This window comes from Phyllostomus hastatus, unplaced genomic scaffold (genome assembly GCF_019186645.2).
Source record: "Phyllostomus hastatus isolate PE091 unplaced genomic scaffold, TTU_PhHast_1.1 phas_scaffold_317, whole genome shotgun sequence".
Lineage (NCBI taxonomy): Eukaryota > Metazoa > Chordata > Mammalia > Chiroptera > Phyllostomidae > Phyllostomus > Phyllostomus hastatus.
Genome location: NW_025334023.1, coordinates 35752 through 47660, shown reverse-complemented (window position 1 = coordinate 47660; position 11909 = coordinate 35752). Strand labels below are relative to the sequence as shown.

The 11909-nt window shown below is 38.4% G+C and overlaps 1 pseudogene; it reads right to left on the bottom strand.

Moving 5' to 3' along the window:
* Positions 1 to 10544: 10544 nt before the first annotated feature.
* On the bottom strand, positions 10545 to 11487 carry LOC123805577 (annotated as a pseudogene).
* Positions 11488 to 11909: the final 422 nt, after the last annotated feature.

Below are 11909 nucleotides of genomic sequence, written 5' to 3'. Positions count from 1 at the left end.
TAAAACAGAGATTCCTGAGTTAGTAAAATATGAATACCTGTAAATTTGGTAGAAAAAAGCCAGTGTTGAAGGTTCTGGTTTATTTTCAGCTTCTTTTGACAAAGCATTTATGTGACTATCAATGAGTGAGAAGTTGATCATAGTCTAGACCAGAGTCCACTTACATCATAGATTAGAAAAATTATTTTACCATGTGTTTTCTGTAGAGAAAGTAGAAATATTCTTTTGGATTCAGATATAAATTTGATTTTCTTTTCCCTTAAAATATTATTAAATTCTAGTCAATAAATATAGAATCCTCTACTACTTCTTTTCACATCTGAAATAAGATGTTGGGTAGAATGTATGCTTACTAGAATAGCACTACAAACAAAGAAGGAATCTCACAACTCAATTGTTTCCTACTTCTTGCAACTCTGACATAAGTGTAGTCTTCTCAACATCAAACCACAATTAGTTCTATCCCTGTCTTCTGAAAATTGTTGATTATTTAAATATTCTTTTAAAAATTCCCATTATTTTCAAACCATTTGTAAGGGCAGTCAGGGCAAGGATCACTGAAAATCTGTCTCATTTTCTCCTCACCAGGAATTTGTGATCAGTTGTGTTGATAGTAGGTTAATAACCTGAAAAGGTCAATTTTGCAATTTAGAGAAGTTTGAATGCTGCTGAAGACTGAGTCCCTAAAAGGCCAATGGTCCATTTACATAGTTTCCAAAGGGAACAATTTTTCCTAAAGATGACTTTTGGAGGCATAAAATTATTCATGGTTGATGCCAAAAGAGAGAAGTAAAATAAAAGTCAAATAGGTAAATATATCTGAGTACTTACCAGGTGGTGGATATTTTGTAGAGCACTTTTGAGACTGGGTGAAGGATTCTAGGACATCTCAAAAGAGATTGGATTTGTGTGCCACTGAAAGCTCCTACTGATATATAATCGTTTGCACCTTTTTGATCCTGCAATCACCTGCTACAGGGACACTAGACTAGACTCTCTGGGGATTGTAGCCAGGCTGGATCTGTTCTTAGAATTAAAAAAATCAGGTACTGATATAGCAAATCCACAGAGAGAGTTAATATTAAAGACATGAAATAAGTATCTAGACCTTAAATTAGGGACTGTTTTGGTTAAAGAAAGGTCCTTAATAACCAGGTATGGGAGAGATGTGGTCAATGTCATGCACAATCTCGACACTTCTGTTGAGCATTTGGCTCCCATGTTACATCTCTTCCCTGGACAGAATCAAAACATAGAGGCTCTGAGTTGAGTCTGTGCATTAAAGGTAGAGATATAAGACAGACCCCGTGACATGCACTTTCAACATACACTTTGCTTGTGAAGCATAGACTCATTCTTCTAGATACTCCTGGATATCACCCACTAAATATCCCTTAAAATCTACTTGTCCTAATAAGACTCCGTTTTTCCTCTTTCCACATTTGCCCCTTTCCTAGGGACCCATCACCATAATAAATTTTTATGTTTAATATTTCTCAAGCCCCAATACAGAGCCCGTTAATGTTTTCTGTCCCACGTTTTGCATATATCGATCAATGGTCATCATTTATTGAGAATTAAAATTGTTCCATTTACTGAGTTTCATTCATTAGTGGATGATGAACTTGAATCCTTCAATCTTATGAATAATGGTAAGTGCAAACATTATCTCTATTTTACTGATGAAGAAAATGTTTTCCAAGTAATCTGGATAAGAGCTATTGGAATGTGCTGTAGAGGTAAGGCAGAGCTTCAGCTCTGTCTGATTCCTGATACTAAACATATTCCATACAACCAGAATGAACAATGAATATTTGGGAAGTTAGAGATTGAATGGATTACCGGAATGCTATGCTCTTTTCAGCATTCTGACTGCCTACTAGTTAATTCTGGGAAATAATATGGAACATATATTATGTTCACCTCCATTAATATGTGTAAGTTTCCCAATGGGAGCTGGTATTTAGTTAATCGAACAGAAGTATAATATAGTTTTACCATAATCCTTCACAATAGCCTCTTTTATTTAATTACAGTGGACATCCAATATTATATTAGTATCAGGTGTACAGAATAGTAGTTAGACATTTATATACCTTATGAACTGATCCCTCAATAAGTCTAGTATCCACAAAATCCCAATTAAAAACCCACTAACTTCTCCTTGTCCTTCCCCTCCCCTTCTGCTGCACCTCCTCATCTTCTTCCTCCTCTTTCTTCTTAGTAGAATTCAGCGTTTAATATAAAATTTATATACAAAACAAATATATCCAAAACAACTTTGAAGGATGATATTAAAGGACTTATACTACCTGATTTCAAAGCTTATTGTAAAGCTATAGTGATCAAGGCAGTACAGTATTGGCATAAAAACAGGCAAACAGATCAGTGGAAAACAATAGAAAACCCAGAAATGTATGCATTCATACATATGTGGTCAGTTGATTTTGGACAAAGGTCAAAGACAATTCATTGGAGAAAAGGTAATCTCTTTAAAAAATAGTACTAGAACATTTGGATATTCGTTTACCAAAAACAAATAAAATAAGTTAAACCTGAACCTTGCACCATTTGCAATAAACTCTTTTAAACTTTATGACAATTACTTTACATCCCTTTCCCTCCAAAATCAGTCTCCTTGGTTATGGTCAAAAGTTTTCTCCATCTACTCTTGCTTTATCTCTGAGATTTCTACAGGTTCTTCTCATGAAAGAGACAACAGGATATATATATGTATATATATATGTATATATATATATATAGTCATTTATTACTGTGTGTGTAAAAACATAGTGATTGTGATGGTGATGTTATGTGTTAATTGGCTTGTTACCCAACTTTGGAGAAACATTCCACTTGTTTCATTACAATAAAAATACGCTACAACAGGATAGTTAGCACATTTGTTATTTTTATTATGATATATCCAGTCACTAGCATGTAGAATGACATATGGTAGGGTTAGAAAATGTGCATTTCAGGAAGAAATAAATTGCTAGTTACAGAATAGTCACAGAGATATAGATTATATGAAATATAGTCAATAATATCATGGTCACTATGGATGAGGCCAGGTGGGTACTTGAAAAAGGGGGTGGGGTGCAAAGAAAACTTGCCTTTTTGCTTTGCCTTCAAAATTTTTCCTCTTTTATTTTTTAATTAAATGTATTGGGATGACATAAGTCAATAAAATTGTACAGGTCTCAAGTGTACAGCTCCATATGACATCCTCTGTAAATTGCATGCTGTGTTCACCATTCCAGGTCAAATCTCCTTTCTTTTTTCTTTTTAATTAAATTATGCTCTTTTATTCCTGCTTATTTCATTGTTATCTTGCAGCAGAATATCTGGACAAGAGCAGCAAGGAAAGATCTATTTTGAGCTGTCTAAATCGAAGATTTTACAATTTAACCAGATAAAAGGGATTTGAAAGTTATAGTAGAACCAGAGTTAAAATTTATTTTGAATTGATTGTACTTACTGTTTGGGGTGCTAAACAGAATGGTTTCCAGTTACTCTCAAGGGGGCCTTAAAATTCACACTCAGAATGTAGCATAGCCCTCAGGATATGATAAAGGTGATAGGGGGCTCAAGAGTTGGAGAATTCTACTTTAAGGTAAATAATTATAAGCCTAGTAATGCATATGTTAAGCTTTTGTTTCAGAAACTACAGATAAGGCCCATCCTGGTTCCTGGGAGAGACAGCTGACCTCCTGGGGCAATGCTAAAGATTATCCCTTGGGGAACAAGTGAAGGCATCTGGGCCATTGTGTTCCAGGGAGAGACAGAAGACCACCAGTGCCTAGGAACTGCAAATGGCCCAGGGTGAGAATACTACATTTTTTAAATCTAATTTTCCCTGAATTTCAAAACCCCTCACTTTACTTCCTTCTTTGCTGGCCTGGAAAGAAAGTGTAAGATGGTCTGTTAGGGCATAAACCCACAGTCTTTTCAGATCACCAGCCATCTGAATTAAGCGCCCATAAAGGTTCAATCCCTGTCTCTGCTTATCTGTTTTGATACATGAAGGGGGCATGAGCTCCATCCAGTGTCTTTTCTGATTTTAAAGGTATGACATTCGATATACTGCTCTCCAAGAAAGGAATTGGTGAAATGATTAGGAAAATTAATAATGTACATTTTTTCCATGAGGTGAACAGAAAACAGAGAAAATTTGGGACAAGTCACTTATAATAGTGGCCATACTATAATCCTGGCCTCAAAGGGACATTTATTACCAACTTTGTCCCTCTCCTTGCTCACTGTGCCCTTTATGTTCCACTCATAGTGATTATGGCTCACTTAGTGGTATCTGTTTTTCAACTTTAGAGACTTTTTTGTGGGCAGGGCACATTTTACATTTATTTGAATTGCCTTGAGGCTCTGGCTCATTTGGTTCTTATTTGTTATCTGGTGAATAAACATAAACTAACTTTGTTAACTAGAACCTAAAAGAATGCAAAACTGAAGTAAACTAGATAAGGGTAAGCACTGCCCATGGGTGACTGTCTCATTCTGACACTAATTCTGTGTTCTCAATGTTGGTTATGAGTGAGGGAATTGTCAGCCCTCACTCAGAGAGTCAATTGACCCTCAGAGGGTCAATGTTAGTTTACAGGTAGAAAGACACAAAGAATAACAGGGAATATTTAAATTAAAATGCATTCCTTTCAGTATAAAAGTGCCTGTCTGATGTTTAGTGTTGGCATCAAAGCACTTTAATTGAAGATAATGTGTTCATATCATTTAAAAAATATAAATATTCCAAAGTGTTAATGGATATATTGCAAATAAATATAAAGTTAGCAAATGTGTTTTGTTTTTATACCAATTCTTGATCACTAGATTTGCTATTAGTTGTAAAGTGGAATCCAGATTATTGCTCATTATACTACCTTGTTCTTTTCTTGATTTATAAGAATGTCCTCTCATATATTGCAAAGGACTTACTGATTTCTTTGGTATATAATCAACTAGTTCACATTTCTTCCAGGTCCTTCTGCCCTACTCTACTGTCCTGTTTTGCAATCCACCTTTTCACATATCTTGTATTTACCATAAAGAATATTCTGCTCACTTCATCTGCAACCTAGAAACGACCTGGGTCCCACTTCAATGTTTGGAGACCTTGACTTTGGTCTCATTATGCCCACTACATTGCAAATTTTAAATACTGTCTGGAAATTTTGCTTGTATGCAGACATTTATGTCATATATGGGTCATATATGTCCTCAAATTCATGAGGACATAACCTTCATTACATGAACCCAGGTACAGAGTTAAAAGTTCTTTTAGACTTAGTTCCCTGAATGTTAAATAGCAAATTTTAGTTTTTTTCATTAAGTTATAAATGAATAGTAAAAGTGTAATATGTCATCCTTCTCCAGAATACATCTCACATACATCTACACCTCATTTTGTAATATAGCTCTCCGCGGGGCATTCCAGGCAGTCATGGAGGTGGCCAAGGTGGTATTTGCTAGAGTGAGACCCCCACACATCCATGCCATCTTCCCTATTGAGGTACATCACCCCACAGAAGTCTGGTCCCAGAATTCAGACTGCACTTGGTTAAGTTGTCTTCAAGGAGGAGTATTTCCCAAAAGCTCTACTAGAATAATGTGCTGCTTTTTGAGGAGGCTCATTAGAGATGAGTCATTAGTTTAGGATCTCACACATTCTGTTTCCTAGGGAGACTCTTCCGTGCTCTCTCACTCCCTACCTGGTCACTGTCCCTGGCTGAGCCACTTGGGTGGCTCAAGACATCTGGTTCCCAAAAGACAAAGATACCCAAAAGACATCTGGTTCACATAAAAATGATGTACCCTCTCAGGGCCGTCAGCACCCCCATTTTCTTAGTCGTAGACTGGACATGCTTATCTTGTACTTGTGTTGAGTCCCACTGAACTCTTACCACCATGGATCCTCTGAAATTCTGTGCCATGGGGCTTCCCATATATGAGTGGGTTGGCAAGAATTGGCAGGTGCTCACATTGTGCACATCCCTTCTGCTCACGTGCTTGCTCCATTGTCCTCTTGGACTTCACTGGTAAACCCCAGATCTAAGATAAAATTATCAAGAATCTCAAAATGGTGACAGGGGAGCATTGAACACAGCACTCAGTGCTCTTGAGTGTGTCCCCTGTTAGGTAGCACGGGCTCGATTTTCGTGAACTTGCTCTGCAGCTCTGTTCCTTACCTAAGTTCACATCCTGGTCTTAGGACATTTTGGATGTGTGAACTTGAGAGTGTTAGCAAACATTAGGGAAACTCAGTTTTCTCATTTGTAAAATAAGAATGCACATACTGCTTGTTTTCAGCATTTCTAGGAAGCCTTTGTTCAGTATCTATCATAGTGCTGACCAATAAAATGGAATGTGAGATTTCAAGCCAATAGGGAGGGATAGGTAGATACACTGAGCCTCCTTGCACAATCAGAAGAAGGACAACAACACATTTAAAAACTAAAAACAATGAGACATGACAGAAAACCAATTGTATGGAAGTCTGACAACCATGGAGTTAAACAAGAAACATTCATCCAAACTGGTAGGAAAGTTAGAGAGGACTTGCAGCAGGCTGAGTCTGGAGGACAGGGCAGGTCAAGGCAGTGGATGGTGGAGTGGGTGGTCCCACATTTGCCTGTGGCAAACAGGGAGGAACATCTGGGGAGCAGGGAAGACCATGCAACCCAGACTTCCAATGTCGGGAAATAAAGCCTCAAAACCTGTCAATGAAAACAGGTTCAATGAAAAAACCTGTGGGGGATTAAGGCAGCTGGAGAAACTCCCAGCCTCACAGGAGGGTTAGTTGGTGAGACCCAAAGGGTCCTAAAACATACACAAAACCACCCACCTGGGAATCAGCCCCCAGAAGGGCCCAATTTGCCTATGGGTAGTGGTGGAAGTGAGTGAAAGCTGGCAGAGAGGTTAACAACTGGCATTGTTTTTTCTCAGACCACTCCTCCAAACAGCATGACAAGGCAGAGACAGGGTTGCCCTGCCCTGTAGAATACCTAAGGCTCTGCCCCTAACTATGTAACAGGCACCCTGAGATGACATAAAAAATGGCCCAAATGAAAGGCCAGATCAAAGCTCCTCAAAAATTACAACTGAGCAATAAAGGAATAGCCAGCTTATCAGATGCAAGTTCAAAACACTAGTATCAGGATGCTCACAGAATTGGTTGAGTATGGTCACAAAATAGAGGAAAAAATGAAGGCTATAAAAAGCAAAATAGAGGAAAATGTACCGAGAACCAACAGTGACAGAAGGAAACCGGGGCTCAGATGAACAGTTTGGAGCAGAAGAAATAAACATTTAATCACAACGGGGTAAAGAAACAAGAATTCAAAATAATGAGGAGAGGCTGAGGAACCACCAGGGTAGCTTTAAATATTCCAACACCCCAATCACAGGGGTGCCAGAAGGAGAAGAGTCTGAAAATCAAGACACTGAAAACTTATTTGAAAAAAGAATGAAGGAGAACTTCCCCAAACTAGCAAAGGAAATAGATTTTCAGCAAGTCCAAGAAGCTCAGAGAGTCCCACAGCTGTTGGACCAAAGGAAGCACACACCAAGGCACATCAGAAGTACGTTACCCAAGGTTAAAGATAAGGAGAGAATCTTAAAAGCAGCAAGAGAAAAGGAGACAGTTTACCTGCAAAGGAGTTCCCATAAGGCTATCAGTCACTTTCTCAAAAGAAACCTTACAGGCAAGAAGGGGTTGGAAAGAAGTATCCAAATTGATGAAAAGCAAGGACCTACATTTGAGATTACTCTATCCAGCAAAGCTATCATCTGGAATGGAGGGCAGATAAAGTACTCCCTAGATAAAGTCAAGTTAAAGGAGTTCATCATCAGCAAGCCCTGATAATATGAAATGTTAAAGGGACTTATCTAAGAGAAAGAAGAAGATCAAAACTATGAACTTTAAAATGACAACAAACTTACAACTATCAATAACTGAATCTAAAAAAACAAAAATAAAAACAAACTAAGCAAACAACTAGATCAGAAACAGAATCACAGAAATGGAGACTACATGGACGGTTATTGTTGGGGGAAAGGAGTGAAGAATGGGGTGAGTTACAGGAAATAAGTGGCATAAATGGTAGGTAGACAATAGACAGAGCGAGGTTAAGAATAGTATAGGAAATGCAGAAGCAAATGAATTTACACATATGATCTTTGAACATGAACTAAGGTTGGGGGGCATCCAAGTGGGTCGTCCTGTGCAGGGGAGAAGGGTTAAATGAGGGAAAATGTGATAAATGTAAGAATATACTAAATGAAATATGTATTTAAAAAAAAGAAATACAATATGAGTCAACTATGCCAGACCCAGTACTGACTAGTGTGACACCATTGGTTGGGCATAGTCCATCAAGGGAAAGGTTGATGGTTAGATTCCCAGTCAGGGCACATGCCTGGGTTGTGGGTTTGTCCTAGGCTGGACACATATTCAAGGGACACATTTGAACAATGTTTCTCTCTCACATGGATGTTTCTTTTCCTCTCATTCTCCCTGCCCTCCCCTCTCTAAAAGTGAAGAAATAAAATCTTTAAAAAAACAAGACAGACTCTTTGTACTTGTAAATTTTCTGCCATTCAACTTTTAGAGCTCAGTCTGTGATTCTTTTCCAGGTCTTTGCTCAAAAGTAACTAACATGCAAAGTCCTTCCCATACCCATTCTGTCTGAAGTAGGTAAGATTCTGAGGTGGCTCCCATGACACTCACCCCCTGGTATACTGTCCTTGTGCAGGTGGAACCTGTGATTTAATAAGATCTAACTCTCATAATTAGGTTACTAACCCTTGGCTGAGTGGACATTACCCTGGGTGGGCTTGGCATATTCAGAATAGCCCTTAAAGGAGAAGAAGTAGTTACAGACATTGTCCTTCTGCCTCCATGGGTTCCATAGCTGCAGGCACTGAATTCTGCCAATGAACACATGACTTTGGAAGAGGATCCCAAGCCTTGTATAGGACTCAGCTCTGGATGACTCTTTGAGTGCAACCTTGTGAGACTTAAGCAGAGATCCCAGTGAACACAGGCCTTGATTCTTGTCCATGGATAATGTGAGATAATACATTTGTGTTGCTTTAAGCCACTAAGTTAGCGGTGGTTCATTATGTAGCAATAGAAAACTAATACAATGTCTAAAATACACTCTCTAACAGCATTCTCTGTTCCTCTTTCCTGTATTATTTTTCTCCATATCATTTTTTGCTACTTGAGTTTATATTGAGCATTTATTTCCTTGTTTAGTCTGACTGCCCCACTGGATGAAAATCTCCACAAAAAAGGGGCTCCGGCCTTTTACTACTGACTTCCCAGCTCCTGAGAGCAGTTCTTGGCACACAACAGGTGCCATAAATATTTGGTGAATGAACTCATAAACAAATATGTGCATATTCAGTGTTTACCTAATTTTAAAAACAATTCTTACAGGTGCACTTCATTTCAAGCTTACTTGGCTTAGGGAATCTCCATTTATGTGTAAGAAAAGTTACTTTTCATTTTAATTTTCTAAAAGAATATAAAATATGAAACAATATATCCAAAAAATGCTACTTAGGTGCATTATTTTAGGGTTATATATATTGCAGAAATGAAGGGAAATGTGACTATTTAACAGCCTCATTACAGTTTATTTTAACAATTGTAATTGCATTGTTACATAGAACATATAGGAGCAGGACAGAAGACAGATGATGCTGACAATGTGTACTTATTGAGGGACATCTCAGCTAGAAAAGCATGTTGAGTGGATGGAATGATAAAGTGCTACCAATGCAATTTAATGGCTCAAAATTACTTTAAAAATAGTTAAGTGATGGCAGTGCCCAGAACATTTTAATGAATTATTTATAATTTTTATAATGGTCAATTGCTTTGAGTTAAGAACACATGTACAAATGTAATAAACAAAAAAAATTTGTTAATACCCAATGCTCACCCCATTTGATCATTAAGGATGCTTGATGATATACTGCACAATCATTTTCACTTATTTTCTGAGACGGGAATAAATACATGGCTAAAACCACAAACAAGACAAAGAAGAGATGTTTGAGGCTCTAAAATGATGTCTTCCATTGCAGTGGAGCCCAGAGTGGGTGCCTTCCACTGGCCAGTCTGCTATGCCCCTTTGCTTCCTGATGTGTACCAGCAGCAATGCTGTGACAGCATAGATTTGTCCTGAAATCATGAGACATTTTTCAAAATAAAGATGGAGTTTACAAAAGCACAGATTTACAGATGTTGACTTTCAGTCTGACTGCCTGGGCTACTTTGTTTAGCCTACAGCCATGAGGAGTGGGAATATGGGATCTGACTGTGGCGGGCAGCTCTGGGGTGGAGAAAAGCATCCATTTCTGATTTCATGCCCATTACCATTAACTAGTTTAAATAAAATAAAAGTGGTGATATCAACAAACATATATCCACATTATTTGTGTCGAATACTAGAATGTCCTAAACTCATCTTAATCTCTTACCCAAAACATTCCCTCAATGTGGTTTTTACTCTATATGACTGTTATATCTGCTTCTGGCATAATTTTGCTACAACTCTAACTCTAATCTGCCTAGTTTTCACACAGTACACAATTGGGTTCATCAGTGGAGGCACAAGTAAAAGAACATTTGCCATGAGAACTTTGAAGAGAGGAGAGAGATGCCGGGCAAAGCGATGGGTAATAGAAAGAGTGATGATGGCCAGATAGAAGATGATCACTGCACAGACGTGTGAAACACAAGTATTGAGGGCCTTGAGCTGCTCCTTCTGGGATGCAATTCCCAGCACAGTCTTGAGGATCAGGAAGTAAGAAATAGCAATGAGTATAAAGTCTACCATACCACAAAGTGCTACAAAAAAGCCATATATGACATTAATTTTGTTGTCAGAACAGGCCAACTTCATAACATCTTGGTGGAGACAGTAAGAATGGGATAATTGGCTTTTCTGGCAATATTTCAACCTTCTCAAAGTGAAGGGGAAGGGGAGAACCAGGAGGATGCTCCTAAAGGACAATACTAGCCCTATTTTGGCAACTCTGACAGCAGTAAGAATGGAGCTATATCTCAGGGGGTTGTGGATGGCTAGAAAGCGGTCAAATGACATGGTCAGGAGCACTGAGGACTCCAGTACCGTGAATCCATGGATGAAGAATTCCTGGGCAAAGCAGGCATTGGCAGAAATTCCAGGAGCATTGAACAAGAAGATCCTCAACATGGTGGGCAGAGAGGATAAGGACAAACCCAAGTCAGGCAGGGCCAACATGGACAGGAAATAGTACATGGGCTCATGCAAGGAGGGCTCTGTCTTGATGACAAAAAGGATGGTACAGTTTCCCAGAAGAGCAAGAACATACACGCTGCAGATGGGGATGGAGATCCAGATGTGTGCATATTCCAGCCCTGGCATCCCAACCAAAAAAGAAGGTGGTGACTTCAACCTGTGATGTGTTGATAATAGACATGATGCAGTGAGGGCCCTGCAATGAAAGAGACAGATGTTCAGTTGACAATATATATATATCTGAGAATTTCAGAGGAGGAAAAGCAGTTTTTGAAGGTTCCGGCTTTATGTAGCACTTACGAGAGGGCAAAACATTTACATGGCTATCATACATAGGAAAGTATGTACCACATTAGACTAGAATCTTCAGATGTTATAGCTTGAAAAAACTACTTCTGGCCATGTTTTGCCTTGGAGAAACTACTTTTCTTTCCCATTCCAATATGTATCTGTATTCATTTTCTTTTTGTATGGTGTTGACTGGAGAAGGATAACCTGAAGTGGACAATATCACAACTTAGGAGAATTTAAATTCTGTTGAAGTCTAATTCCCTGAATGGTGAATAGTTTTTTCATATAGCCACTGAAAAGAATAATTTTTCC